Source organism: Echinops telfairi, unplaced genomic scaffold (assembly GCF_000313985.2).
Source record: "Echinops telfairi isolate 266 unplaced genomic scaffold, ASM31398v2 ScPeMD7_11;HRSCAF=52, whole genome shotgun sequence".
NCBI classification, from domain to species: Eukaryota; Metazoa; Chordata; class Mammalia; order Afrosoricida; family Tenrecidae; genus Echinops; species Echinops telfairi.
This window is the reverse complement of record NW_022103908.1, coordinates 35,839,405-35,845,381: the sequence shown is the minus strand read 5'-3', so window position 1 is coordinate 35,845,381 and position 5,977 is coordinate 35,839,405.

The window sequence follows — 5,977 nt, the reverse complement described above, 5'->3', positions numbered from 1 at the left end:
TACATCCTGAATATCAGTGTTTACATAACAATTCATAACAGTAGCAAAAGTATTGATGAAGTAGCAATGAAAATAAATTTATGGTTGGGGGTCACAACATGAGGAACTGTATTAAAGGGTCGTGGCACTGGGAAGGTTGAAAACCACTGGGCTAAATCTTCTTCAAGACACCCAGCAAGAGTTAAAAAATGTGCCAAGCAGAAATGTCTCCAGGTGATGTTAGCAAATTCCCACTTAGGGCCTTTGTTGACAACTAAGGGTAGTGCACCACCTAGCCCAGGATCCTAGGAGCCCGTCCCTAAGGCAGTTTGCCCTGCACTTCCCAAGGAGTCTGTCAGGACACTATTAACAATAAACGAGGACCCTCAAATAGCTTTTGTTTATACAGAATATATTTACTGATATTTGCCAGGTTAAAACTCCAAACTGAGAAGTTTTTGCCAGGTTAACATCATACAATTTTATTTTATGGAATTTTTCAAGACAACAAAAAAGTTGTGAGAAGACACAGCCTTACATTTTCTCTATCTCTTTAATTTCTGGCTTTATGGAATCCCATTCCACTTTTGCATTTAATATATGCATTATTGTACATTATGCAGTCAGTAGGAGCCCTAATGGAGTAGGGATTACAAATCGGGCCCCAAACTGCAAGGTCGGTGGTTTGAAATTACCAGCCATGCTGCAGGAGAAAGACAAGCTTTCTTTCTATTCTTGCAAAGAGTTGTAAGTCTCAGAAACTCACAGGGCAGTTGTGCCCTGTGCTATAAGGTCACTATGAGTTGGAATCAACTTGATGGCAGTGAGTTTGAGGGTTTTATTTTGTTTTGCTTTTTGAGGAAACTCTCCTGAATTTACTCATGAGATAATGAGAATAAAAAAGAAAAAATGCTATCTTTGTATTACAATAAAATAATTTTTACTTCACAGGACTCCTATAAAGATCTCAGAAATGCTTATGGATTCTCAGGCCACACCTTGAACATGACCACTATAAATGTTACTCAATATTTGTCTTCTTAGAGACTCGTCTTCTAAGAGATGATCTCATGCTTAAATTAGCTTGGGAAATGTGGTGTCAAACATAATTAGCTTGGTTTTTTCAAATACATATTTTATCCGTAGGCTTGCTAAAAATGAAGAGGACTTGAAGCAATCCTGATGAGGATTAAAGACTGTAGCATTCAATATGGATTCTATCTCCATATTAAAAAAAGTTAAAGTTTCCCACCTGGACCAATAAGCCACATCAAGATAAATGGAAGAAAGATGAAAATTGCCAAGGATTTCATTTTACTTGGATCCATACTTAATGCTCACGCAAACAGAAGCCAAGAAACAACATACTGTGTTGGGCACATCTGGTGCAAATGACCTCTTGACAATGTTAAAGACAACGATGCCCATTTGAGGACTAACATGGCCCGGATCCAAACCTGGGTATTTTCAGTTGCCTCATACGCATGCAGAAACTGATCAGTGAATAAAGAAGATTGAAGACGTTCTGCATTTGAATTATGGTAATTAGGACACATTATCAAATATATCATGAACTGTCAAAAGAATGAATAAATATTTTGGAAGAAAGACAACTAGAATGATCCTTAGAAGCAGGGATGGTAAAACAAGATGGAGTCACAACAGTGACTTCACAACATTTGTAAATCTCTAAAAAGTTGCTTCAATATTCAGAATTTTCAAAATCAATCTTTTTTTATTACATTTCAAGGGTTCAAGGGACAAGGTTTAGTAAAAAGAAAATGAGAGAGGCCTATAAGACATGAATGGACAAAAGAATAAGAGTGGCCAATGTGTTAGTCAAATAGCCATTGGTCACAGAGACATACAAGGACTGAAGGAGCGGAGAGGCTAAGAGACAAGATCATAGAAACTTTTGAGAACTGAGAAACTAGAAAAATGCATTCAGATTTCATTCTAAAGTATTATGCTAACCAAAAGCAAAAACTCACTCCCATAGGCTTGGAGTCCTTGATGGGCTTCAAAGAACCTCTTAAACTCCACTGATTTAACACATTGCTCTTAAGCTTGTTAGCATGGTGTGATAGTTACGTTTGGTGTCAACTTCTCTGGGCCATGATTCTTAGTCCTTTGGTAGTAAGACCTAGTAATCCTCCACGATGTGATCTAATACAATGTAATAACTCCGTGAAGGGATTTGGAATAAGCAGCCAATCAATTGTAAGAATATTAGCGTCTCATTTAACACCCTGACTCAGTTCAAAGTCCCGATTCAAACAATTGAAAAGACATTTCCTCAGAGACATGGTCTGTTTCTAATATAAGTGGATGTGATGGAAAATTCTGTTTGCTTTTTTCTGGGTCTGAATCTTGCATCTGGCTCATTGGCCGCTGGTTCTTTGGACTTTAGCAAACGGCCTGCCCTATTGCGGATCAATCTTGGCCTGTCATCTGCCTTGCCGACCTTGGATTCATTCCTCTTTGCAGTTACCCCCCTGAATCTCCCTCATGATTTGTGATTCATCACCCCTCGCAGCTACACATATTAGCAGGAGCCTCCTGCCTAACATCTGAAACCTGCTTGGATTTGCCCACTTCTATGATAGTGTAAGCTGTTTGCCTGACATAAATGTATAGATAGAAAGGGGGTGAGTAGGGAGAGCGAGAGAAACTATTTATGTACTTTTCACTCATCTGGTAACCAAAAGATGGGTCATTGGCATCCACCCAGAGGCATCTTGGAAGAAAGGCTTGGTGATCTACATCTAACCCCCTCCCAGGGGGACAGACAACAGAAAAGTGGGTGAAGGGAGACATCGGTCAGCGTAAGACATGACAAAAAAATAATAATTTATAAATTATCAAGGAGTCGGGAGGGAGAGAGAGTGGGGAAGGGAGGGGGAAAATGAGGAACCAATATCAAGGGCTCAAGTAGAAAGCAAATGTTTTGAAAATGATGATGGCAACAAATGTACAAATGTGCTTGCCACAATGGATGGATATGGATAAGAGCTGTACGAGCCCCCAATAAAATGATTTTTTTAAAAAAAAAAGGCTTACAGTCTCAGAAACCTGAGGCTATCGGTGTGAATGGGGCATGGATATAGTGGAGACCCAAAACCCACCTGTAAGATAATTGGACAGTCCCTCACAGTAGGGCCACACAGAAGGGATGATATATCCAAGAAGTAGCATAACACTGATTAAACATGCAAATATCCTCTAGTTCTTTAATATTTCCTCTCCTTACTATTATGGTCTTTGTTTCATCTCATGAATCTTGTGAGACCTGTATCTGTTTATTTATGGAATATCAAAGAATTCAAAAAGAAAGAAAATGTTTTGAAATTATGGTGGAAGCAATTGTACAATTATGCTGGATCTAATTGAATTATGGATTGCAATAATATCTGTAAGAACTCCCAATAAAATGATTATGTGTGTGTGTGTAAAATAAAAGGATAATAGAATTTTTCTATGAAAAAGAGCATCTGTGGAAGGGCCCTGTTTTAGTTTGGGTTGACTAGAGAAACAAATTCATAGACACTTGTGTGTAAGAGAGAATTTTATATCAAAGAGCAATTGTACATTAAGAAAACATCCCAGCTCAGTCCAGATCAAGTCCATAAGTCGGATATTAACCCATATGCCAGATAGCAGTCTATAATTCCCTCTTCAGACTCACATAACACATGCAATGATGCCAAATGCTGGAAGATCACAGGCCAGTGGGTGGAAAGTCTTGTAGATCCAGTGGTCATGGAAGTATCTAAGCACTGGCGTGGGACTCCATGTGGCTCCTCCAGTTCCAGGGCTCTGGTTCTGCGTCAGTTTTGCTTCATGTGTCTTGCCAGCAGGAAGATGAAGCAGAGAATGTGTGTTCCACCTCCAGCGATCTATTTATCTCTGTAGTGCCTCCAAATGAGGTCATCAAGCTGAAACCTGATTTACAGGCTAAACTGCACTCCTTCAACCTGAACAGGTTCAAGTTGACACCAGATTATGTAACTACCACAGGGCCTGACATCTATCCTTCAACTCCAAAATCCTTATCCCTTGGCCTATTTTCTTCCTTGCTTCACAATGCCCCTGGATGTCCTTGGACTGAGTATTTACGATGTCTAACAGAATTAAAGGAGTCCTAGTGGCGTCGTGATTTACTTCTTGGGCTGATATCTGCAAGGTCGGAATTTTGAAACAACCAGCTCCTTCTTGAGGGAAAGACTAGGGTTTCGACTCCAGTGAAGATTCACAGTCTGAGAAACCTGCAAGAGTAGTCCTACTCTGTACCACAGGGTACACCTGATCCCTTCTGCACCCCGTGATCATGCAGGCTGGTGTGCTTCCTCCATGTGGGCTTAATTGCTTCTCAGCTAGATGGCCTCTTGTTTATCTTCAAGCCTTTAAGACCCTAGAAGCTATATGTTCTGATAGCCGGACACCATCAGCTTCTTCACCACATTTGCTTATGTACCTGTTTTGTCTTCAGCAATCATGTCCGGAAAGTGAGCATCACAGAATGCCGGATTATTAGAACAAAGTGTTCTTGTATTGAGGGAGGACTTGAGTTGAGGCCCAATGTCTATCTGCTACCTTAATACTAAACCTATAAATATATGTACATAGATCTATTTCCCTATCATTATATATAAATATATTTACATATGTACATGCCTATATTTAGACCTCTACAAATGTCCTTTGCCTCCCAGTTCTTTCCTCTATTTCCGTTTACTTTCCTCCTGCCCCCTATCATGTTTGGAACTTCTTCGGGTTTCAGTAATTCCTCTCGGCTACATTGCCCTTGATAAAGCCCCACCAGGCATCCTATATCCCTCTCACCATTGATTTTAGATCACTTGTTCTCTTGTCTCTAGGTTGGTTGACCTCCCTTCCTTTCCCCCAACTTCCCCTTCTCCCATATCCCCTCGGAAGGATCAGTCCTATTGTTTTCTCCTCCGGATTGTTTATCCCACCTATCTCATCTGGATAGACATGCAGAGACAACAGTAAGCACAAAAACAAGACAGAGCAAAACAAAAGAACAAAAGAAAACAAAACAACAACTACCAAAAAAAAAAAAGAAAGCCTATAAATAGTTCCAGGTCTGTATGTTGGGGTGCCACACTCTAGCCCCAAAGTCTATTTGTGGTATTCCCTGGGGGACTTCATTGCTTTGCTCCCTTTGCTGCTCTGTTGCACACCCTTATCATTTCACCCCAGTGTGATTGGATCAGATTGGGCACAATTCCCACAGTGCCTCCGATGTTCTTCCCCTTAGCACTATGGGTCAGTGAGGGATGTCATGTCACATGGTGGGGCTGGCCCTATGGCATAGAGCCTCTTCTATGCAGAATTCAATCTTTTATAACAAGATTGTCACTGCTATCCACCAAAGTCCTGTGGGATTGCTTCTCACCTGGCCAATAGATAAACTTGCCAGGCTCACTCAAGCCCGTTTCATATGCTTCCAAATCTCCACCTAAAGCTTTCTTCTTAATCCCCCAGATTTCAGCTCTTGAACCATCAGACTCCATCACAAGGATAGAAGTTACCATTTATACCCCAGCTCTGATCTGAACCACTCAAATTTAAATCCTGTATATATTGTGTTTCCTGTTAAGCTTTCACTCAGAGAAATGTCTCTATGGCTAAAATCAACAAGCACTCACACAAGCAAATTATTTCTAGCAATAGAAAAAGTAAAAACAAGGTTTAGTAGTAGGGTGGCAGGTGGACATTGGGCCTCCTCATGCACATTCCCTTAATACAAGAGCACCTTGCTCAGCTAAATGGTTATTTCATGGTACCCACCTTCACGACATGATTGCTGAAGACAGACGTGTGCATAAGCAAATGTGGTGAAGAAAGCCAATGGTGACCGGCTATCAAAAGATATAGCATCTGGGGTCTTAAAGGCTTGAAGGCAAACAAGCAGCCATCTAGCTTGGAAGCAACAAAGCCCACAGAGAAGAAGCACACAAGCCTGTGTGAACAC